The sequence below is a fragment of the Vulpes vulpes genome, chromosome 9, assembly GCF_048418805.1.
Source record: "Vulpes vulpes isolate BD-2025 chromosome 9, VulVul3, whole genome shotgun sequence".
NCBI classification, from domain to species: Eukaryota; Metazoa; Chordata; class Mammalia; order Carnivora; family Canidae; genus Vulpes; species Vulpes vulpes.
In genome coordinates, this window is record NC_132788.1 from 26,559,016 (window position 1) to 26,584,908 (window position 25,893).

At 34.3% G+C, this 25,893-nt stretch overlaps 1 protein-coding gene across 2 annotated transcripts in view; it reads left to right on the forward strand.

Annotated features, from left to right (window-relative positions):
* GLRA3 (glycine receptor alpha 3) overlaps positions 1-25,893 on the forward strand; it is a 183,714-nt gene that overhangs the window by 74,361 nt on the left and 83,460 nt on the right. The gene's annotated exons all lie outside the window — the stretch shown is intronic.

Below are 25,893 nucleotides of genomic sequence, written 5' to 3' on the forward strand. Positions count from 1 at the left end.
GAGGAAAACCAGAATATTTAATGACTAATAATAGAACATATCCCAGCAGGGTCCATCTAGTTTGGTTGCAATTATGTAAAATATAAATTCTAAATGTAACTCAGGTAGAACTTAAATTTTTCAACTTTAAGGTTCCGTTCTTTCTGTGAGTTGACATGTCATTCTAAGGTGTTGCCACTTTTAAGACATACCATTATTTTAACAACAGCTTTTTGAAAATTATAGCAACACTGACTTACGTATAAACATCTCTTTGATGTCACATTCAAATTTCAGAAATGCCAAAATGTAAATGCCCTTGTCATCTATGAGAATAATTTTGTATGGCTCTCACTTACAGAAGCATGGCAATTTTTCACCTCACTGGAAACAAATAAATAATTGAAATCAGCCAGGATCTGAGTTGGGAGACCCAAGATCCAATGCAAACAGTGACAAATAAATTTCACTATGACTTTGCCATGAATAAACGTGGTAAATACCACCTTACCAAAGTAATCAAGCTTAACATCATCCATAATGAGACATGTTAACATAGAATGCCATTGATATGATGCAATGAGAAAGGAAGAATGTCCTTTCTGTATATTCTTGTTAAAAATGAATAATATCTATCTAATTGTGAGAAAACATCAGATAAACTGAAGGGCATTTTACAAAATGATGAGCTTTGAAAGCATTGAGGGCATGAAAGACAGAAAGAAGGCTGAGAGACTGTCACAAATTGGAAGAGACTGTGGCCAGCTAAATGCAATGTGAGATCTTGGATTGGATCCTAGGCCAGAAAAATGAAAAGAAAAAAAAGGGACATTAGAGAGAAAATGCATGAAATTCACAGTAAGTCTGTAGACAGGTTAATAGGATTGTATCAATGTTAATTTTCTGGTTTTAAAATTATGCTATTGTTAGATATTACATCAGGGAAAGGTGGGTGAAAGGTTTACAGAAACAATTTGTGCTATTTGTGCAGCTATTCTGAAATCTAAAATAAAAATGGAGGAAATACCATATACCTGGGTTTCCTAAAGAAATAATTTCAGGTCCACAACATATATGGGGCTTCATACAATCAAATAGGTTGTTCTTTCTTGCCACTGTGAAGGGTAAGGGTAAGATAAAACAAAAGAGCCAAAAGAATGAACCTCCAATAATCTAGCATCTCTCTTATATGGCATCATCCCTTCCCTTCCACTCTGCTCCTTAGGATGCAAACTGAGTTTTACAAGGATCAGAGTATCTTGACAAAAGGAGGGATGTATTCATAGAAATTCTCTTCTGGTAATTTTTGTCCTTCTGGGAAAAGTGATAAAACGCCAGCAGACTGGCTTTAAGAACTGTCATTTGTCTGCTGTGATCATGGAGACTTCACAATTGCAAATGACTTACATTGCAAATCTGAATTTCTGTCTACACTCCTTTTACTCTTGAGCAGAAAGGAAAAAGCAAATATTTCAAACAGGAGAGGGAGATTATTTTACTTTCTTAAATTTCTGTATGAGTTTAGAAGTATCTTGCCCTATAAAAGCCTATTGGCCATTAGATTCAGAATGCAATGTGTTTGTAATCCTCTTTCTTTGCTGAAGCTTCTATTTCTTATTACTCACTAGGGCTAAATTGTTTGCCCTCAACAATTTTTAGTACTACAGTTACCGTGGAATATGTTATAAAACTTAATTCATTCTGACCAATTCAGTACTCAAAGCAAGCTTTAGTGCTCTTATTCTTCAAATCATATTTCTCAAAATAGCTCATATTTAAAACATTGGACAATAGATCCTCTTAACCCCAAATGATTTAGATATGCTCCTGATTACTATGCTTGCAAATACTGAGCCACTGACTCAATCTGGGGCCTATCAGCTTCGTAATGAATAACATTTGTTAAAACTTAAAGGTATTTTCTTCCAAATTATCTCATTTAAAAACATAATTTTTGAGTTATGTTTTGTCATACTTTCTCTATTTTCTTACTCTTACAAAAACTATGCTAAGGGAATTTCTAGCTAATGCCAATTATGCTGTATGCTGAGAACTGGACAGTTTTACTTATTTGGATTTAAGACTAAACAAAACTCAGAGATGAACAAATAATATCTTACTTTATAAATTTTTAGATGTGTTTTTCCTGGTCTGCACCATAAAGTGATATCAATCTTTTAGTTTTAAAATAATACCTACCTGATTCAAAATACAGAATACCCTTATTAAATTGCCCTCCTTCGCTTTTTTCCCCACATATTTCTTAATAATAAAGTATTTGTGATTTTGAGGATATAAATGGAAACAAGAAGTCCTTGTTTTTAAAATGCTTTGTGATCCTTCTTGTGAGCAAAGTGTCTGGTCAGAAGAAAGTTGCCAACCTCTTGTTTTCTAAAGTATGTCTGACTGATTTGTAATTTTCTCTAATACTATTTAAAAATTATTTTACTACTAAGAAATGCTATAACAAAGTAGTGATATCTCTAGGAGATATGCTTATTGGAGGAAAATACAGATCAACTTTTCTCATGCACCAATTCCTGATCTTTTACAGTCTTTTCCATCCATCGTTTTAATGACTCATGGTAAATTGTTTGCAAAGATATCCTCCTATACCTCTTTGAAATGTGACTTTTCTCTGGGCACCTGGGTGGCTCAGTTAGTTAAGCGTCTGCCTTAGTCTCAGGTCATGATCCCAGGATTCTGGAATCGAGCCCCACGTCAGGCCTCCTGCTCAGTGGGTAGTCTGTCCTTCTCTCTCCCTCTGCTCATGCTCTCACTCTCTCTCTCTCTCACTTGCTCACTCTTTCCCTCAAAGAAATGAATTAAATCTTAAAAAATAAATGTGAATTTTCTCTTCCTCTCATCAGGAGAGGAGATTATTTCCCCTCTCTTTGAACCTGGACAGTTTTGTTACTTGGTTTAATCAAAAACAGTGTGGTAAGGGCACCTGGGTGGCTCAGTGACTGAACGTTTGCCTTCTGCTTGGGTTGTGATCACGGGGTCCTGGGATCCAGTCCGGCATCGGCCTCCCCAAAAGGAGCCTGCTTCTCCCTCAACCTATGTCTCTGCCTCTCCCTCTGTGTCTTTCATGAATATATATTTTTAACTCAATAGTGTAGTAAAAGTGACACTGTACAATTTGCTGAGCTGAACCTAAAAGCTGGAGAGGCATTGCAGTTTCTGCTTTTACTATCTTAGAACCCCAAGACTGACATGTAAAGACATCTCTAGACCAATGGGCAATAAGAAACCATGTGATACAGAACCATGGTGCCTCAGTCAACAGCCAGCAAGTAAATGTTAGACATATGATTGAGGCATCTCAGGTCATTCCACCCCAATCAAGCAACCAAATGACTAGAGTTGCATGAGTGATCACAGGCAAGACCCAACAGAACTCCACCCTATCCCATCTGATCTTAGTTCATTTTGCAGATCCACAGAATTGTGAGCAAATAAAAGTGCTGTTATGCCACTAAGTTTTGAGTGCTTTGTTACACAGCAAAAGATAATTGATGCAACATTTGAACTCTGAATGCAGACATTCACAGTACTTTTACATTTAGAACAGAGTCTATATATACCCATAAATTACGATTGATCCTATGGGTATTTAGGTGTTTGGACAGCTGGCTTTATAAGGGTCATTATAATATAATGAGCTTGTTACTATGCTCTATGTTAAGGTGAACATATCTATCAAATAGGAAAAATTTGAGAATAAATGAACCAAAATAGATTCATTTTTGATAATTATTTATTGCCTAACAAATTAGTTTTACTATATTGAGAATTTACAAAATATTTGTTCAAACCTATTTCAACTAATAAAATTCATTATAAGATAATAAAAATAGGGGTCCCTTGGTGGCTCAGTTGGTTAAGCATCTGCCTTTGGTTCAGGTGTTGATCCCAGGGTCCTGGGATTGAGCCCCTCATCAGGATCCTTGCTTAGCAGGAAATCTGTTTCTCCCTCACCCTCTCACTGCTCCCCCTACTTGTGCGTGCTCTCTCTCTCTGTGAAATAGATAAATAAAATCTTTAAAAAAATAAAATAATAAAAATAATGTATGCATATATATATGTGTATGTATGTATTCAAACAAAAAAAATCAAACCTTTTTATGTAAATTATCTGACCACTAAAATAGAACAGAGGCAGAATAAGTATCTTGGCAAACAGTCATATTTCTTAGTTCCTCAAACATGCATGCTTCTATTACTGTATCACTGATGTTTTTCTGGAAAAGGAGGTTTTTTTTTTCCGATACAGTCTTATTACTTTTAGTTTTAAGGTTTTTTTTTTTAATAAAATTACCTGAAATCTTTAGAGTTGAATTATGATCACTAAATTAGAAAACATTGAAACCTTCAAATGACTTATAATAGAACAATATTTTTCATTGATAAAATATTTGCTCTATTGTACTTGGTAAAGTGAAAAAAAATCTACTAAATGAAAGATATTTCCAATTTATAATTTCTTTGAATTAAAATGCATAAATATTTCAGCCCAAATATATTTAGATGTGGTACTTATAGTCATTTAATGCCTTTATTTGAGAAATAGTTTCACAGCATGACTTGTCAAATATATTGTCCGTACTTAAAATTTACTTAGTTGTTTCTCCAAATTAAGAAAATATAAAATCATAAGCATACTCAATTTTGTCCCACGTTAGTACAGACATAGATTTTTCAAATAAAATGCAATAATTATGTACATCTAACAAAATATATACTGGATCTATGGGCTGACTGAAAACTATAAAATGCTGATAAAAGAAATCAGAGAAATAGATGTGCATTGTTTATAAATCAGAAGTCTCAACACATGGTTTAGATATCAGTTCTCTTCAAACTGATCTATGGTTTTAATGCAATTTCAACTAAAATACTAACAGGAATTTTTTCAAGTGTAAGAAGCTAATTCTCAAATCCATAAAGAAATGAAATTTAAATTGACAATATAATTTTGAAAAGAATGAACCAAGTTAGAGTACTTGCATCACTCAGTATTAAAACTCACTTATAGTGAGTGACATGAGTCAAGAGAATCAGGTATTAGTGAAGGCAAGTAACATAGATCAATGGCATAGAATAGAATCTAGAAATGGACCCCCACATACATGACTGAGTGAATTTTGAAAAGGCTGTACAGGCAATTCAATAAGAAAGTATAGACTTTTCAACAAATAATGTTAGAGCAATTCATCAACTATACAAAATAAAAACAATTATCTTCAACACAACTCACACATTATACAAAAATTAACCCATGATGAATCATAATCCTAAATATGAAACCTAATATTCTGAAACTTTTAGAAGAAAACAAAAACATGAGAGAAAATTTTGGTGACCTTAGGTTAGGCAGAGTTCTTAGATATAAAACCAAAAGCACAAATTATAAAATAAGTTGATAAAGTGAACTTTATCATAATTAAAAACTTCTGTAAAAGATGCTATTAATAGAAGGAGAAGACAGTCTATATGCTGTGGAGAAAAAATGCGAATCTCATATCTGGCAAAGGTCACATACCTTAAGATATATAAAGAATCTTCAAACTGGTTAAGAAAAAAATTTTAATGGGAAAATTATTTATACAGATGTTTCACTAAATAAATATATGATATATTTATTTATAATATATATTTATTCATATTTATATAATTTGCAAATATGCTCACAAAAATCTGTTTAACATAATTAGTCATTAGCAAAATTCAAATTAAAATTACAATGAGTTACCAGTACACACATATTAGAATAGCTAAAATTAAATTTTAGGTAAGTCAAGAATACCAAGTATTGGTAAGGATACGGAAACAGCTGTAAATCTCATGTATTATTGGTGAGAGTGCAAATTACACAGCCAATCTAGAAAACAGTTTATTTTATTTTACATGTAAATATATACTTAGCATATGAGCCAGTAATCCTACTCCTAGGTGAGACTGAAGAGACAAGAACTCGTGTTCATTTAAAAACCAGTGCACAAATGCTTACAGAAAAATTTTCAATAATCACAAAATACTGGAAACACAACAAAAGTCCATCAGTGGGCAAATAAACACTGTGGTTTGTCCATACAATGGAATTCTACTCAGCAACTGAAAACAATAAACTGATACATGCAAAAAGTTACACTAAGTTAAAGAGCCAGACTCAAAAAATTAAATATTGTATGATTCCATTTCCATAACCTTCTAAAAAAAGCAAAATGACAGGGATGAAGACTAGATCACTGGTTTTAAAGGGTTAGGTGCAGAATGGCTTAATTATAAAGGGTCGCATAAGGGAACTTTTGTGGGTAAAGGATCTGTTCTGCATTCTGATAATATGTACAATTGTTAAAACTGTATTTGTAAGTTCTCTCTGAATTAAAAAAAAATTAAAAAAGACATAAATGTGGCTACTCTCACATGGCTTATTAGGGGTATCCGGAGTATAAGTCAAGTATCTGGCTTGCTCCAGAGTTTTAAGAGACAGGGTAAAAACTGTAAGGCTTCTTGGCCGTCTTTAATCTGAGGCAATCTTCCTTTTAGTGACAATTATTCACATTCTTCCAACATGTAAAATACACACACCCCTTCCTAAAAACCCTAACTTCCTTGTCCCATTATGACATTGTCCTAAGGTCTGGGATGTTGCCATCTAAATAAGGTCCAAGGGTAAATTTTAGGCTCCTCAAGGGCCAAACTTGATTCTGTTTCCTCTTTATCAAAAGATCAAGGATTCAAGAGGAAGTTCTCCATTTCACCTAGTCAACATGCAAAGGTGCTACAGGAATAGGGTAACTGAAATAGACACTCTCATTTAAAGGTAGGGGAGGGCTGGGGAGTACCACCCTCCTTTAGTCACTGGTTCATAGCAGTTTTTTTTTTTTTTAAGATTTTACTTATTTATTATTAGACACACACACACACACACACACACACAGAGGCAGAGACACAGCAGAGGGAGAAGCAGGTTCCATGCAGGGAGCCTGATGTGGGACTCGATCCTGGGGCTCCAGGATCATGCCCTGGGCCAAAGGCAGGCGCTAAACTGCTGAGCCACCCAGGAATCCCCATAGCCGTTCTTAAGTCTAGGCAAGCACTTTCTTCTAGTCACATGATTGGAACCCATCTCTATTCCCTGCAAATGATGCTTTGTGGATTTTGACTTCACCATTTGGGCTCCTGGTTTGGCTTTCTGAGTCATCTTTCTTTGCTATAAAAAATGAACCATGTTTGCTGCTAAATAGACATTCATTCCACATCCTGCCAATAGAAATTTGAGAATTTTTGAAGCTGTCTGCACTTCGAACTGTACTTATCTATTTTAATAGAGGCTAATGGTACTTATCCATTTTAATAGAGGCTGATGGTACTTCTACTCATTGAATTCTCTTACTACTTTTGTGGGCTTCCTAGGTTTCCCTACTTTGGACTGAGAATCAAGACTCTGTGGGAGAATGCTCTTAACATTCTTAGACACCTTTAATCTAGCTCAGAAAATTTAGGAGGCAACTTTTTCAACCTCCTGAAGTAAAAACAATAATTTTCCTGCCACGAAAAAACTTGAGCATAAATAGCAAGCTAATTTCATAGAGAAAATAATATAACAATAGATTCAGAAATGGGCCAAAACACAACTATAATGTGGAGATAAAATAATCACTTTTAAGTACTTTTGAAACTCTTAGCAAATACATTGTGCTAAACCTACTCTAGAATTTGCATTTGATAAAATATGATCTCCTCAAGTAAACAAATTCATAAAAAGAGCACACTTTCAGATTGCCAAATATTTTATGAAAAAGTGAAAACTCATGGAAATTTGGCAATTATTCTTTTACCTAAGATTATATCCTATACCCAAATATTTTTGAGGATGTAAGCATAATTTCAAACATCTAGAAATGTAGAAATATTAAAATGTGTGTGATGTTGTCTACTAAACAAAATATCTAATTATTTATTACATTTTCTTTGGACTATTTTTGATGGGTTGTACATATATTATTAGGTGATTGCTTTAAGAGGAAAATTTTGTTTTTTTAAAAAAGATTTTATTTATTTATTTGAGAGGGTAAGAGAAAAAAAAAAAGGGAAAGAGTGAGGGAGAAGGAGCGGGAAAGAGAGCTGAAGCAGACTCCACACTGAGCACAGAGCCCAAAAAAAAAGGTTGATCCCACAACCTCAAGATCATGACCTGATCCAAACCAAAAGTGGATGCTTAACCAACTGAAATTCTTAGGTGCCCCAATTTTGGATGTTTTAAGTGGTTATTTCAATTCATGTAGAAGAAGCAAATATTTCATCTATTCCTTTAAAAGTATCCGAAATGAGGCTGCTGTTACTGAAACCCAAGATTGGCTGCCCATCACTCAAAAAGCCAACACTCAAGACATGAGTTTTGATTGGAAAGGAATATGAACTTTATTCAGAAGGCTGGCCACCCACAGAGAAGGTGGACTCTTGTCCAAAGGCCAACTCCAACGTTTCTGCCTGGCCCAGGGATTTTTAAAGGAGTTTAGGGTAGTTGATCAGTAATGGAAATACACTGGTCTGTAACCTTTCTTTTTTTAAAAAATTTTATTTAAATTCCAGTTAATTAACATGCAGTTTAATATTAGTTACAGGTGTACAACTCCATGATTCAACACTTCTATACAACACCTAGTGCTCATAACAAGTGCACTTCTTAATTCCCATCACCTATTTAACCCATCCCTCCACCTACCTCTACTATAGTAGCTATCAGTTTGTTCTCTATAATTAAGAGTCTATTTCTTGGTTTGCCTCTCTTTTTTCCCCTATGATTATATGTTTTGTTTCTTAAATTCTCTATATGAGTAAAATCATATATATTTGTTTTTCTCTGACAGACTTATTTCACACAGCATAATACTCTAGCTACACCACATCATTACAAATGGAAAAATTTCATTTTTTTTGATGTCTGAGTGAGATTTCATTGTGTATGAAATATATATATATCATATATATATTTGATATATATATTTGATATTTATATATATATATATATCACATTTATTTATCCATTCATAAGTCAATGGACATTTGGGCTCTTTCCATAATTTGGCTACTGTAGATAGTAGCCAGTTGTTTAACTTTCATGGATCTATGGTCTTCCCAAATTTCTTCTTGTGGTTGACCTTCAAGTTTCATAGCATTGTGGTCAGAAAATATGCATGGTATAACCTCATTTTTTGGTATTTTTTGAGTACTGGTTTTTGACCTAGTATGTGTTTTACTCTGGAGAATGCCCTGTGTACACTTGAAAAGAATGTGTATTCTGCTGCTTTAGGATGGAATGTTCTGAATATGTCTAAGTGCATTTGGTTCAGTGTGTTATTCAAAGCTATTGTTTTGTGGTTGATTTTCTGCTTATATGATCTATCCATTGATGTAAGAAGAGTGTTAGAGTCTCCTACTATTATTGTATTATTATCAATTAGTTCCTTTATGTTTGTTATTAGTCATTTTATATATTTGTATGCTCCAAGGTTGGGTGCATAAATATTTACAATTGTTAGATTTACTTGTTGTATTTACTCCTTTATTATGATGACATTTACCACAGAGATAAAAGAGTTTAAAAAGAGGGGCACTTGGGTGGCTTAGTGGTTGAGTGTCTGCCTTTGGCTCAGATCATGATCCCGGAGTCCTGGGATCAACTTCCACATTGGGTTCTCCACAGGAAGCCTGCTTCTCCTTCTGCCTATGTTTTTGCCTCTTTCTCTGTGTGTCTCTCAAGAATAAATAAAATCCTTTTTAAAAAAAGTTAAAAAAGAATCAGGTGGAAATGAAAAATGCAATAACTTAGATTGGAAACAAGATTCATGCAATGCATGTAAGGCTGAAAAATCAGAAAAACAAATGTGTGATATAGAAGACAAAATAATGGAAAATAATAAAACTGAACAAGACAAATTTTGGAACACAAATATAGATTTAAGGAACTTGATGACTCCATCAAAAGTAAGAACATTTGTATTATAAAGTCAAAGAAAAAGGAGAGAAAAGGAGGCAGAAAATGTATTTGAGGAAATCATAACTGAAAACTTCTATAATCTGGAGAAGGAAACAGACACCCTGATGCAGTAGACACAAAGACCTCCCATCAAAATCAACAAAAGCAGGTCAATACCAAGACATATTATAATTAAATTTGCAAAATATAGTGATAAAGAAGAAAACATAAGCACCAAAAGAAGTCCTAAACTTACAAGGGAAGATGTATCCGTCTAGTGCAGATTTCTCAACAGAAATTTGGCAAGTCAGGAGTGGCATGATATATTCAAAGTGTTGAAAGGGAAAAATCTTTAGCCAAGAATACTCTATCCAGCAAGGCCATCATTCAGAACAGAAGAAGACATAAATAGTTTGCCAGAACAACAAAAAACAAAAAGGAGTTCATGACCACTAAACCAGCCATGAAAGAAAGGGGACTGAGTGTAAAGGAAAGACCAAAGTGACACAGAAAGGGATAGAAGAAAATCTCCAGAAACAATGACAAAACGAGTAATAAAATAACACTAAATACATGCCTACCAATAGTCACTCTGAATGAAAATGTACTAACACTCCAATCAAAAGATATATGGTATTAAGAATGAATAAAAAATACAAGACTCATACACATGCTGCCTGCAACAGACACATTCAGACTCAGACACCAGTGAGGGAATGAAGAAATATTTATCATGCAAATTCCTAAGATAGCTTTCAAAATCACTGATAATATGGAACTTTACAGTTTTGCTAGGTTAAATGATCAGTGGACTTAATTCGTTGGATAGGTAGGTCTTTTCCAAATGAGATAGAATAGTAAAGCATTGATTACTGAACATAGGTTTGTCTACTTTGGCTTCTTATTACAGAGAAACTGAGGATACTTGGTCTGTGGGTAAATGTGCTTTGTGATTTATTAAAAGACTATACTGTGGAAAAGCTCGTATTCCTAGAAATTATGAAATGTATTCATGAATTTCTCATCTAAAGAATTCTGGTGTAACAGTTCACAATTGATTACAATTTGATGTTTCCTCAAGATTGAATTTTCTAGAGTTAAAATTCTGCTAAATATATTTAAATCTGACAGAAATAATAGGAAGGTAACAGTATGTAGGAAAGTAGGAGATATGCAAGAAAGGAGATATGCAAGAAAGGAGATATGCAAGAAAGGAGATATGCAAGAAAGAATTCTAAAGGAGAATTCATTTTTGTTGAGGCAAAAGGATATAAATTTGTTCTGAAATGAGACTAGTTATTTAGAGAGAGAAGGTTTAGGATAAAATCTGAATGAAATAATAAGTTGTAGAACGTTTGAGAAGGGAAAGCTTTGGAAAATAATTTTGTGTGCGGTCAGGACTAACTCAGATTGAAATGAATGGATTGTAGAGCTACACTGCTATGTAGGACTGAAATTTTGCTTTACTCTCTTTTAAAAAGACAAAGGTTTCTTGGGTTGTTGGCTTTCACTTGATAAGAAATTATAAACAAAGTTTTTTACTCTTGCCCAAAGAACCAAAGTTTCTGATTTGCCTTTATCAGGTCTTTGATTTTTTTCTTCAGGTGTTTGATTATTTAAGGAAACTAAAACATCTCAATATTAAAAGAGTTTAATTTTGCTAATGATTATCTTAACTTGTGTAAAATCTCTTATTGCCACCTTGCTTAAATGAATAATTAAATATTAAGTTTTGTAATGACCTGTAATCCTACTTCAGCATGTACTTTGAAACTTGCTGAGGTTTTTTTTAACAATTCCCCAACACTAAAATCCTAAACGAAGGATTTTGACTACTTAATGATCTTAAACAATCTTTTTGACTACTTAAGCTTGTTTATTTGGTATGTCCCAATTCTTGGGAAGTATTGTAAAACAAATGATGATAAACTTTAGGTTGTATTTTATGGGTAAATGCTTTAGCTGTTCTCGAAAATATATAAATTCCTGAAGTTTTAGGAGATCCTGGTATAGGCCAGCATTTGACATTCTAATTATTGAAATGTTTGGTGTCACAAAAATAACTAGTTTTCCTTGTCAACTGCACTATAATGAACTCTCATAAGATCTTTAGTCATGGCCATTTTTGGTTATTTGCCATTTACAGTTATTGTTCTGATGCTCCTGCAAATGTGTTAAGTCTTTAAGGAGATTGCTGAAAAGGACTTGACCATATAGGTTCCTGATCTTTAAGACCATAAAACTAACTTGGGTAAGAATTTCCAGAAATAATGGAAAAGCTGTCTTCAAATGTACAAGAATTAGTAACATGGGACTGACTGAATGGAGGAAGATGATTATAATTCTTGTGCAAGAATCCAGATTCTCCCACTCTCTAAAAATCTTCCACTCTAAAATCCCTTATATAGCCTCCAGTCAGCAGAAGGTAGTTACAGAAGACAGACCTTTGCCCTAATCCCATAGATACAGAATAATGAAATTGACAGAAGAGTATCGAAGCCACCTCTGCCTCCTCCAGCCAACCAACCTAGTAGTCTTTAAGCTTTAGTAATCACCCTTAGCCCATGTGATTAATTCATCTTTCTTCACATATCTGTAGATCCTGCATTCTTTCCTAGAAAGAACAGAGCACATCTGTACATCATGAAACAGGAACCAGACCCCTTCAGGCAACCTCCTTGCATGAACCCCAAGCACTGAGATAATATTTAATGTGGATAGCTCTAAAAATATGTCTATTTTAATTCAATACACTTAAACTAGCTTCAATACTGAATACATTGTACCTGAGTCCATTAAAATTCCATCAGTTTGTTCCACACTGTCAATTTTTTACCTGGGGCTCCTGTGGGGAGATCTGAAGTGGGCCATTTAAGTCCCAAGGGAACCTCTACCACCCACCCCCCAACCCCCATTTCTTGTTGCTTTGGCAGATGCTTCAGTTTGAACCTCATTAGAAGGCAGCCTCACAGTTTGAGGTGCTTTTCATTCCCTGACAGTGAGGATAGGAAGAACAGGAGTGAATGGTGCCTAAGGTACCAAAGAGGGTCTAGGAGTCTGGTATATGAGTCTGGCCTATGGTGGTGCAATAGGAGGAAGAAGAGGCAGAGGCTCAAGGGTGCAGCCAGTTCTCGGTCACCTGTCTGTCCCTGTTGCAAACTAGGTGTTGTGTTATGTGTTTGTTTTGTTTCGTTTTTCTGATTTCTTTTTAGTCCTCTGCACGATTTATTGAAAATATGTCCTAATGGACTTTATTTGGGAACAGAAGAAACAAAACCATGACTACATGAAGCTCAGAGCACCTCTGTTGGCATTCACTTTCCCCCCAAAGTTTGGGGCTTTACCGACTAAACCAAATGGCTTCCCAGTTTCTGGTTACTTCCCAAAAAGTCAGAGTTCCACTAACTAAACCAAGTGGCTCCCTAGACAAGATATGAGAGCCAAACAGAAACTCCATGTTTTGAAGCAATCCAAAGGAAGGAAGATATTCAAGAGAACCATTTTGTGACCATCTTTCCTCTGAGCCTAGTCTGCATGACAAGGTGTGTTACAAAAAAAAAAAAAAAATATATATATATATATATATATTTTTAGTTATAGGTTCCTGGCCACTTTCCTTCTACTGATTGAGAATTCAGCCCAGTGGACTACTTGGTGGCAAAGAAGTGTACCCTCGTATTACACACAAATTAGACATAAGACCGCACAACCCCCACCTACACCAAAACAGAGCTGTTTCAAATTCCAAATCCAGTGACCATTATTCAAGTCCCTTTTAGTTTCTGCCAAAAGCCAAACCTTTCTAATGAGAAAACATTAGAACAATAAGAGAATGCATGCAGTTGCTTCACAGATGACATACTGGGATAGATATGCACTCTGATAGGTTTACCCAGTCCAGAAGCTGGTCACCTTCCCCAAATGCTCCTTTCCTTTACACTCAAACCTAAAAGTGAAATCGGCAGCTAGCATCAATGGAGAATCAGCAGGGAGTTTTCCTGAGACAAAAATAGTCTTGGCAGCTGCAGGGACAGATCCCCCAGATTCCCTCCCTGAGACCAACTAATCCCCATCTGTTAACCTCCTGTGGCCATCCAGATTACCAGCCTGGGCTGCCTTGAGGTTCCCAGGGGAACTGGATGCCACAGTAGTATTGCCTCCAGTCTGGCTTACCAAAATTTGTTACCGACACCCAAGTTGGGCTGCCCATTGCTCAACAAACCAGTACTCAAGAGATGAGTTTTGAATGGAAAGGAATATGAGCTTTGCTCAAGAGGCTGGTCACCCTGGAAGAAGGTGAACTCTTGTCCAAAGGCCCACTCCGAGGTTTCTGCCTGGCTCAGAGGTTTCTACAGGAGTTTAAGGCAGTCATACAGTAAAGGGAGTATATTGGTTCATAAACATTTTCTTAATTACATGCAGACTTAATGGTACTGGCTACAGGTGTTATCTTGGATGCTTGGAGCTTGTGCAAGGGAGTTATCCAAAGACATCTAGTTCCTGTTTCGTGATGTACAGACGAACTCTGTTCTTTCTTGGTAAGAATATATGATCTACAGGTATACAAAGAACAGTTAGTGAATCAATCACACAGGCTAAGAATGACTGCTAAAGCTTAAAGAAATACTAGATTGGCCCGAGGGGCAGGGGCAGCATTACTATAATATTCAATAATTGTTCCTAAAAGAATTAATTCCCCTATAGCTCTAAAGGGATAGATAGATAACAGTTGTGCAGTTGATAACCTCCACACAGCTCTTTGGCCTCTCCTCGCATCAACAAACAGCTAGATAAGAAGTATCTGGATTTCTCAGAAGGGAATCAATCCAAATAAAATGTAATTGCATCTGAAACATAGAATATACAATACATATATATTGTATTGTATATTCTACAATACAACATAGAATATACAATACATATATATATATATAACACATAAAATCTTTTTCTAAAGTTAACTTCTGTTAATATTTACCCTTTCTCACTTCATAGAAAATCATATACAACATAAGCCCTCATGAACTGAAAGATTCCCAGAAGACATGGGGATTTTTCAGGAAAAGCACTGAATTTTTAAATATCAATTAAAATGTAAAATTGTGATAACAAGCCTTAATGTGGAGAACAACTTGAAAATATTAAAAATATTTATTGAAATCATTGATTTATAAGACCAATTTTCTAACTGAAGACAAATGTAAAAAAAAAACAAAACAAAAATCTTTTGCCAATAATAGTTATTTCTTTTTTTTTATTTCTGTTTTATTAAGTCATGTCTTTTTCCAAAAATCATATTGCTAAGTATTAATAGTTAATTAAAACTATGAAGGGAAGTATGAGAATTATCCCAAAATAATAGATTAAATTTTAGAAATATGTAAGTGTCTAACTAAAAATCTAAATATATTTAAACTGGAAACAAGTGACTGCCCAATAAGCACAAGATTTTCCTTTGAAGTGATGAAAATCATCTAGAAAGTAGATACCAGTGACGGTTACAAAATATTGTGAAGAATGTACTAAATGCCACTAATGGTGGATGTTATATGTATATATCTGATGACAGTTTAAAGAAGAAAACCACATATAATAAAATATAACATAGTTTACATCAGACATTCATGGAAACATACTAGGTAAAGGATCTTCAAAAAAACATTATTTTAGAGCACTACTATTCACCTTTTAGTGTGGAGTATCTCTTAGCTGTCCTCAGTAAAGTTTTCTTCCTGTTAATGAGTTCTTAGAATTTCTTGTTTGATTTAAAGAGCTTTTATATTGTTGACTGACGGTAGGGTGTCCTAAAGACGAAATGATAGTTGACTTTCAAAAAGGCTTTTATCCTTTTATGATCCAAGTCATATATTCCAATAGTGAAACAAATTTATTTATTATAAATATACAATTTCATTTATTTATTTCAGAGAGAGAGAAAGAGAATAGGGGAGGGAGAGGAAGAGGGAAAAAGAATTCCAAGCATGGAGTACAACTGTGAGATCTTGACCTGAGCCAAAATCAAGAGTCAGAGGCTTAACAGACTGAGCCACCCAGCTGCCCTGGAGCACCAATTATTTAATGGAAGTTCCAAAAACAAATAATCATAAGCAGATCACTGCCCACATGTTATTAAATACACAAATTGTAAATTAGTAAGTGCTATGTCACATTGCAAATTGGTAAGCACTATGTGTAAATGGTTATGTTCATTTGAATATACAGATTGTGAGAGTAACATTAAGTAGAAATAAAGTCAAACAGGTGAGCACGTACTATTTTGTATATAAATTTTGATAAAAATTTTCTGTCATGAGTGGAAGTAGCAGTCACAGAATTTCCATGTCTTTTTTGCTTAAACCAGGAGAAACATATAAGCTTCCTGTTCCTACTTCGTATAATACCAAATGGAGTAAACTGAGGTTTAGATACTGATTTGGAGGGAAATAAGATTGTGCCAGTTAGGGTTTTTTGGCTTTTTTTTTTTTATTTTGTCTTTTGTTTTTTAGATTTGTTGGCAAATTGCTGTGTAGGAAAGAATGCATTCTACCTGGCTGTGAGAAGGTTGAGGACTGGGCATACAATTTGCAGACAAAGGGGAATTGAATAGGAATGCAAGAGAGCGCTGGAATCAGAAGGGTGTCCCTAATTAAATGACACTGCTATGAGCATATTAAGACAGAATAATTTGTTACCTTACTACCGAAGAGGAACATAGATTACTGGTTTTCATTGAAAGGAAGGAGCCATTGGAAGTTCTGGCTCATCCAGATCTTTACCTCTTAAACCAAGCATTTCCAAACTGAATGAATATTAGGTGGACTAAATGTCTATCAACTTCTGCAAGAATGTTCCCATGGACTAAGTTTACCTCCCCAGAAGTTCTTACCTTGGAGTGTGAAACACTGGGCTGTGGAATATAGCTCTTTCTTGGTTTTGCCAGTGGTTTAGTTTTCAATTTTGTCATTTTGTCTGAATATTTATGTCCTTCCAAGATTTGTATATTGAAATCCTAATCCTGATTAAGGTAGTAGGTAGGACTTGGAAAAGTCTGTAAGTCATGAAGGAACCCCCAGGAATGGGATTAGTGATCTTATACAGATATCCTAGAGCCGCCCAGCGCTCCCGCACCCCCTTCCCCATGTGAAGATATAATGAGAAATCCACAACCTGGAAGAGAGCCCTGGTTCCTATGTTGGTACCCTGATCTCAGACTTCCAGCTCCCAAAACTGAAAAATAAATGTTCATTGTTTATAAGCCACCCAGTTTATGGTATTTTGTTATAGCAGTTTAAAGAGACTAAGACAAATCAGAGTTCACTGAATGGGACAGGTGTTATTTCATGGACTCAACACGCTTATGATCGATTCTGTTAAATGACAATAACTAATATTTCCTTTAAATACTATCATTACAAGAAAAAAACCCTCCAATTGTGAAAAAATAGGGATTGGTTTTGTTTTATTCTGTCAACTACATGTTTTTTGAGTCTAATTCCTGGGAATTCTTAACTTTATGCTTCCAGAATCATTACATAATTAGGGTTGCTTAAAACATGTTTTCATAATTCTCAAACAATTCTACCCTTTTCTAGAGAATAATTAAACATATGGATAATGAAGAAGTCAAGGGGAGATTTTAAATAACCTTTCTGAGACTCTAAACAATTCTTAGAAAATGGCTTTTTTCCCTGTTGGTTTACTAACTGACAATAGAAAGGCACTCTCCCAATGGGCCATTATTTTCAGAATCAGTGGCCCCAGATGATCACCCTCCCTGTGGTGGGGTTTTATAGAGCAGATGGTGCAGGCAACATGGGGAATATTATGGAGATGACATTAGCAGCAATTATTCCTCCATTGAGTATTCGTGTTCTACATTTTGTGATGCATGGGAACCTTTGTGTGCAGTACTTCAGAATTAGCAAATCATATAAAATGAAACCAGCAAGACTTTGTGAGGGAGTTTGCACTTTATCTTCATTTATTTGAGAAAGGAAAATTATTTTCTGATCATTTTTAAATTATCCAGGGTCTCTCACTAGAACTCCTGAGAAGATGAAGAATTCTGGGTTATTCCATTTGGCTAGGAATTCAGTGATTTTTTTTTCCTAAAATGGTCTATCTTCTTAAGTGATTGGCTAAAAAAATTCCATTGTTCTAGAAACTTCTTCAAAACATGAGAATGATAATGCATGCAGATCAATCTGGAAATATATGTCAGGGCTTTTTATTGCTGTTTTGAGAAAGTGTTACCAAATTAGTGGATTAGCAACACCAATGCATTCTGCTACAATTCTGAAGGTTAGAGGTACAAAAGGGTTTTACAGAGCAAAAATCAGGGTGTCAGCAGAGCTATGTTCCTTTGGGGACCTCTAGGAGTGAATCCATTTCCTTGCCTTGTACAGCTTCTAGAGGCTGCCCATATTCTTTGGTTCATCGCCCTCTTCCTTTATGGTAACCCACGTCAGTCACACATGACATTACTCTGATGCTGACTCTGCTTCTCTTGCACTTATAAAGATCCTTGTAATGGCATTGGCCCCACCTAGGCAACTACATTTCTAGGTTCATAATCACATCTGCAAAATATCTTTTGCTAAGTTAGAAGCACATTCTGGGGATTATGATGTGTATATCTTTGGGCGATCACTCCACCCGCCACAACGTGTAAGAGGTTCAATAAAAATATACTAATAAGATGTGCTAAAATTAAAATATTTATTACCAAAAGTATATCAATGGCAAAACATTGCAATGTGTAGTGTATTTCCCATAAATGAATAGACAATTCCAATAAGCATTTCCAATGATTCATTTCATGTTCAGATATCAATATTTTGGTATATAATTACATAAGTAATATATATAAGTGACAAGTTATATAGTTTAATAAAACAAAAACTATTGAAACCACCACCTAACTTCAGAACAAAAACACTACCAATATTAAACATACCTGTGTAATCCACCCTAATCCCATTTCCCAAGTATCTACCTAGGTAACCACGATCATGAATTTTGTGTTTCTAATTCTTCCCTTGTTTGCCCTCACAGTTTTGATAGATAAATAGATGGAGAGAGAGAGAGAGAGAGAAAGAGATTGTCTGATTTTGAGTTTTACCAAAACAATGCCATAGCATATTTATGAAACTTTCTTTGTTTTCACTAAATTTAACATTGCTAAAATTCATCCTCATTATTGTAAATCATAGCATCAACTCATGTCACTGCTATGTAATATCTAATTTTGTTGACATATCATAATTTATTATCCATTTTCCTGCCAATGAATATTTGGGTTGGTTCCCAGTTTTGTTTTGTTTTTTACTATAGCTAACAGTCCTACTATAAATATTTTTGTGTTAGGTCTTCTGGTGTGCACGTGCAAGAGTTTCTTTAAGAATTACATTTAGAACTGGGGATCCCTGGATGGCTCAGTGGTTTAGTGCCTGCCTTCAGCCCAGGCCGTGACCCTGGAGTCCTAGAATCAAGTCCTGCATCAGGCTCCCTGCTTGGAGCCTGCTTCTCCCTCTGCCTGTGTCTCTGCCTCTCTCTCTCTTCCCCCCTCTCTCTCTCTCTCTGTCTCTCATGAATAAATAAATAAATTATTTTTAAAAAAGAATTATACTTAGAATAAGATATTGGTCTCTTGAGTATTTACAAATCTAATTTACAGTACAATGTCAATCTTTTCTGCTTTTTTATACTTTCAATGGTAATGTATACGGTATCACTTTCCTCCAAATTCATGTCAAATTCTGATATCATTGAACGTTTTATTTTTAACAAGCCTATGGGTATAAATGGTATCTTAATAATGTCTTAATTTTGCACTTCTTTGCTTATCAGTGAATCTGAAATTTTTTTCACATATTTCTTGGACATTTGTGTTCTTTACCAGTGAAATGTGTCTGTTGACTACTTTTCTACTCAGTTTTTTGTCTTTTTCTTGATGGTCAGTATGAGATCCTTTATAGTTTGGCAACAGCCAGTTGTCAGTTTTACCTGTGTGGCAAATATCTACTTCCAGTATGGGTTGCCTTTTCATTATCCTTAAGGGACCTTTTAATGAGTAGAATTTCTTACTTTTCCATCATAGAATGTGTTAATCTTTATTTTATGATCATTACTATTGTCTTTTAAAAAAATATGCCCTACCTCAAGGTTATAATACTCTGTTATGTTTTTTTCTATTTTTTTTAACCCATCTTATTTGAGCTTTTAATTCATCCAAACTGGCTTTTTTGAGTGTTATTGTTGTGACAGAATTTACCCATTTTGTAGTAAGCAAAATCATTTATTAAGTAATCCATGTGTGCACCACTAATCTGAAATGCTACTTCCTTTATGTATTAAATAAAATTGTTTTTAGACTCCTCATTTTGTCTCATTAGCTAGTTTGTCTTTGCACCAACCATAATGTTTTACAGCTTGATAATCATTTTAAATACCTACTACAGGAAGTTCTTCAACTTTTTACTTGTTCTATAAGAGTGCCTTGACTACCCTACATCTTCAGTGGTATTCTATAGAGGTTATACAGAATGAGCTCATCAATTTCTTCCCCAAAAAAAGTGTTTTGTTTCACAAAAATGACATTGAATCTAGTAACTAGTTTGTAAATAATTGTTACCTTTATAACACTTACTCTTTCTTTGCATAACCATGGCATCTCCCCCCATTTATTTATTAAGTTTTCGAGAAATTAGAAAAATGTTCTAGATAGAAGTCTTTCAAAGTTTTAAAGATTTATTTCTACATATTTGTTGTAATCAGTCATAGTATATATTGGTTTTTCTGTATTTCAGTTCATTTCAACCCCATAAATTATGCATTCATAGCATTTTTTATATGGAAGTCTAATCAAATTTATATCAAAGTTCACCAGTTTCTTACCCTTCATTTCTCTTTGCATTTAAGATCTTTTTTTTTTTTTTTTTTTTTTTAAATTTATGATAGTCACAGAGAGAGAGAGAGAGAGGCAGAGACACAGGCGGAGGGAGAAGCAGGCTCCATGCACCGGGAGCCCGATGTGGGATTCGATCCCAGGTCTCCAGGATCGCGCCCTGGGCCAAAGGCAGGCGCCAAACCGCTGCGCCACCCAGGGATCCCCTCTCTTTGCATTTAAGAACAGCATTATGTGGGTTTTTCTTTATTCTGTCCTTCTGAAGTGCATTAATTAAAAGTCCATTTTATAAATGTTCAAGAGAAAACTGTTTTTCTTTAATGACTTTAACTTTCAACTTGGAAACATTATTACTGAGTACACTAAGCAAATTAACTATAATATTCTCTTAATATTTTGAGCATGTTAACCCACTATATTCTGGGTTTCATTATTGATGCCAAGTCTGCCACCAGTCTCAATATTTTCCCATAAAAGTAATTATAGGGGCACCTGGTGGCTCAGTAGGGTAATCATCCAACTCTTGGTTTTGGCTCAGGTCATGATCTCATGGGTCATGACATCAAGCCCCATATTGGGTTCCACACTAACAGGGGAATCTGGAGATTCTCTCTCTCTCTCCCTCTGCCTCTCCCCCACCCCACTTAAATAAATAAATATTTTTAAAGGTAATTATATATGTATTATATGCATATCATACAACTCATCCTTTTAAGTCTATAATTAAATGATCTTTATAACCATCACCACAACCGTTTTTGAACATTTATCGCCCCAAAAGAAACCATGTATACTTAAGCAGTCCTTCCCCATCTCTCTCCAATTTACTTTCTGTCCCCATAGGTTTGTCTAATGTGGACATTTTATATGGAATCCTACAATACAGGATCTTTTGTGACTGGCTATTTAAGCATAATATTTGCAAGACTTATCCAGGTTGCAGCATGTATCATTACTCCATTTATTTTGATGCATGGGTAAATAAAATGTGATGTTTGTCAGTAGAAAGATGATTCTTTTAAACACATTTTCTTTACCTTTGATAGTCTACAGTTTTCATACATAATGTCTTCATATTGACTTTTTTATTTGCCGTTATCAGGATGTTTGAGTTCCCTATATATTTGCATTGGCTTCTTTTGTCTGTTCTGCAAAATTATTGTCATTTTCTCTGACTGTTGGCTTTCACTATTCTATTTCATCCTTTTGGGACCTCAATTAGATGTAGATTACTTTAGACTTTCCTATTTTATCTTGAAAGTCTCTTAACCCTTTAGAAAAAAAAAAAAAACATTCATTTTCTCTTTCCTTTTCTCCCACTATTTATGCCTGGGACATTTTTCCAGCTCTATAATTTGCTCAAATTCTTTATATATATATATATTATAAATATATACTTATATATATTATATATATAATTGGAGTTCAATTTGCCAACATATAGTATAACACCAAGTGCTCATCCATCAAGTACCCCCCTCAGTGCCCATCAAATTCTTTATTCAGATAATTCTTGTATGCTTTAACATATCCATTAAGTCATTAATTTCAACAATTGTATTGTTATTTTATTATTTTTCAAATATTCTTGGTCATGATCAGCTTCTATTGCAGAATTTTTCTTTTATTTCTTTAAATACATTTTACCTGTTTATCTTGTATTTTTGACGTGGAATTTCCTTGAAGTCCCCATCTGCTCATGTCTACTTTCTTTTGTCTGTAGTAAATTATTTTTGTAGTTATAAACATCTTTTTGGTTGAACTTAATCTATGATATTCTTGAGGGTCTAATTAAGGAATCCTTAGTCACAGTTTCACTTTTTCCATCTTGTGGTGGTTTAAAACTTGGTTTCCCAATCTAGGCATTTGTATTTACTTACCACCACTGCTTTCACTTTAGCTTTTGCTCACTCTTATTTTTGTTACCATTTTTGTCTTTAAGAATACCTTCATTTTCTTGTAAGACAGCAAATTTTTAATATATATATATTTTTTTCCTTTATCCAGAAAATAATGTGCAGGAGAACGGCCCTCTATGTGTCTAGTCTACCATTATATTGGAAATATAAGTCCTTTATAAATATGTTTTTCACCTATATTCGTATCTATGTCTATATTTCTCATCCATCAAGTCTTCTTTTCTCATACTCTTCATTCTATTTTATTTTTTTTTAAGGAAGACTACCAGGTAAAAATCAGTAAAGTTCTTAGTTCTTATTTCATGATATATTCCTTCCATATCCTCTGCTTTTATTCATGTTGTGTTCCATTCTCTTTCCTCTAGACTGTTCGCCTGGAGGTGACAGGCATTATGCATAATTCAACTTTATAACCCTCTGCACATTGCCTGCTACACAGAAGGTGCTCAATAGATAGTGAATAAAAAAATAAATTATAATATTAAAATTCAGCCAAATTCCTGTATTAGTCATACAAAAACACAGTGACTATGGATTTTGTGTCAAAATACAGAACACATTTTATTGTGTTCCCAATGTTTGCCTCGTAACTGTTTTTTTTTTATTTTATTTTGAAGACCAAGCCCAATTAGATTTTCCTCAGAAAACCTTCTCTGATTCTTCCACCTTTGTCCCTATTAGCTATACTTACCTTATGTTTCCATAGCATGCTGTGTGTGCCTCCAACACAGCACTTATAATGTGGAAAGATAACTGTCTGTTTACAATCTATCTTCCACAATATAATGAATAATTTGACAGCAGAGATCATCTCTCAATATTGTATCATCAGCACTTAACTAAATTCCAGGTTGGCAATATGTGACAAACATTTGTCGAATTAATCTAAATAAATTTGTGATTAACATTGGTCTTTTAATATTTTTAATTTAAACAAATTCTATTGAATTTTTAGCAAAAATAAATGATCCATCTTGTGCTCAAATATATGCATGTGCCATTAAGCATATATACTCTACTTTTACAAGAAGTAATTGAATAATGATGTAATATGGCAAAATTCATAGCAAATTAAAAATCACATAACTTTCAATTAAAATACTTTTTTTAAATTTTTATTTATTTATGATAGGCACACAGTGAGAGAGAGAGGCAGAGACATAGGCAGAGGGAGAAGCAGGCTCCATGCACCGGGAGCCCGACGTGGGATTCGATCCCGAGTCTCCAGGATCGGGCCCTGGGCCAAAGGCAGGCGCCAAACTGCTGCGCCACCCAGGGATCCCTCAATTAAATTTCTAATAGTTTAATAAGGTTAAATACCATTTCCTAATAACAGCATCAACATCATCAACAATTTTAAAAACAATAATTGAAACTGAATTATTTAACCTGAAAAACCTCAAAAGATTAGTATCCTAAATGTTGAATTTGTAAAACCATTTTTATTAAGTCATTTTATAAATAAGGCAGTGATAGTTTCTGCTATAAAAATATTAAATGAAAATGTTTACAATCATTGGAAGGCATTCAGGTTATTTAGAAAAAATACTCTACATGGTGATAATATTTATTTTTGTGCTATCTTGTGATGATTATTTTTATAAATAAAGTATTTTTTAGAAATATTATCTTCTGAAAATATGCCTAGCATGTTCATTTTCAAGAATACTTTATATGCCTAATTTTTGCTCAAATTTACTGAGACATGATGCAAAAATATTTCTAATTATAATAAACAAATCACATTTTTTTTGCCAGTTGCATGATTCCATATGGGCTAGACCCTAATAAATCAAATGATAAATTATTTATATAAGAAAAAATGCATCAGCAAAGCAAAGGAGAAAAGGGAGGGTAAAAAAGAGAGAAAAGCAAAATGAGAAACAGACTCTGACTACAGAGAACAAACTGATGGTTACCATGGGGGAGGTAGGTGGGAAATGGGTGAAAGAGGTGATGGGCATTAAGGAGAGCACTTGTGATGAGCACTGGGTGTTGTATGGAAGTGTTGAATCACTATATTGTACACCTGAAACTAATATTACAACCTATGCTAACTGGAATTTAAATAAAAATTTAAAAGAAAGAAAGAGAGAGAAAGAAGAAAAGAAAAGAAAAGAAAAGAAAAGAAAAGAAAAGAAAAGAAAAGAAAGAGAAAGAAAGAAAGAGAAAGAAAGAAGAAAGAAAGAAAGAAAGAAAGAAAGAAAGAAAGAAAGAAAGAAAGAAGAAAGAAAGAAAGAAAGAAAGAAAGAAAGAAAGAAAAGAAAAGAAAGAGAAAGAAAGATGCATCAGATAGTAATTGATGTAATAGAATGATAATTAAGAATACCAGAAAATGCATAAAATTCATTAAATGAAAATGAAAGATGTTAAAACACATGTGCAATATAATTTCAGCTACATTAAATGTGTAGGATAAAGAAAAGAAAAGAAAAAGGCATCAAGATACCAATAGTGATAGTGTTGTAGAGACCTGCTTCCTTTACTCTGTAATGACACAGTTGAAAACCACTTGCATACATCACCAGTATTGAAATGTGGCAGCTAGTTCTACAGAGGCAGTGCATGTGCACATGTATTGAAGTGGGGGAGTGGGTGGAAAAGAAAAGAGAGAGACAGACACAGAGGCAGAAAGAAACAGAAGCAAGGAGAGGACAGGGCAGAAACAAGTAAGAAGGCAGGGAGAAAAGGAAGAAGTGGGAGACGTCTGCTGGATTGGAAATGACCTGAAAGCACTAGGAAACTTCAAATTTAACTAGATTATAGACTAGAGGGATGAGAAGCACTTAACAACTTTTATTAACATTAGAAGATTATTTTTCCATAGTTTTTTCCTAATCAGTCATTTTAGTTAGATTCTAGCAATCCTATACTCCCTATATAGCTAAAGATGAATATTATATTCTATGTCATTTTAGGAGCTACATTGGGCTGTGATTTTTACTAAATTTGGTCTTTCCCCAGGATACCTATTATAAAGAAATGGCAACCTGGCATCTATTAGATTTAACTGGATAACATTTAGGCATAGGGTGTATAATTTCCCGTCAGTAAGCATGTTGATCAGTAAACCCCCAAATTCCTTACAAAAAACAAAAAAG